The sequence below is a fragment of the Teleopsis dalmanni genome, chromosome 1 (assembly GCF_002237135.1).
Source record: "Teleopsis dalmanni isolate 2A chromosome 1, ASM223713v2, whole genome shotgun sequence".
NCBI classification, from domain to species: Eukaryota; Metazoa; Arthropoda; class Insecta; order Diptera; family Diopsidae; genus Teleopsis; species Teleopsis dalmanni.
Window position 1 is genome coordinate 178,906,726 of NC_051846.1, and position 536 is coordinate 178,907,261.

Sequence of the window (536 nt, forward strand, 5' to 3'; positions counted from 1 at the left end):
AATTTTAGCTAGCACGTTCGTTTTGCTGCAAGCATGATACTTGCTCAGTTAGCCTTTCATGAGAATGTCCGCTTGGCTTAAGAAAGCTTCCACGGCAATATGATTTTAAATCAGTAGAAAAAATTAATAACCAAATAAATATTCAACCAATTATTTTTAATATTTTATATAAAATATTAATATTAAAATATTAATATTAAAATATTAATATTAAAACATTAATATTAAAATATTAATATTAAAATATTAATATTAAAATATTAATATTAAAATATTAATATTAAAATATTAATATTAAAATATTAATATATTAATATTGTGTGAAATTTATGAAAATAATTTTTTTAGAATATATGTAGTAACTCTATTATCTTCTCTAATAATTAACTCTATTAATATTTTTGTGATTTTTAAAAAATATTTTATTTTTTATATACTATTTTTGCAAATTCTTATAGACGTCATACCTATAAGCTTGAAATGAACGCTGTTAACGCATTTGAGTCATGAAATCCGTTAATATTCACTTTGACCTT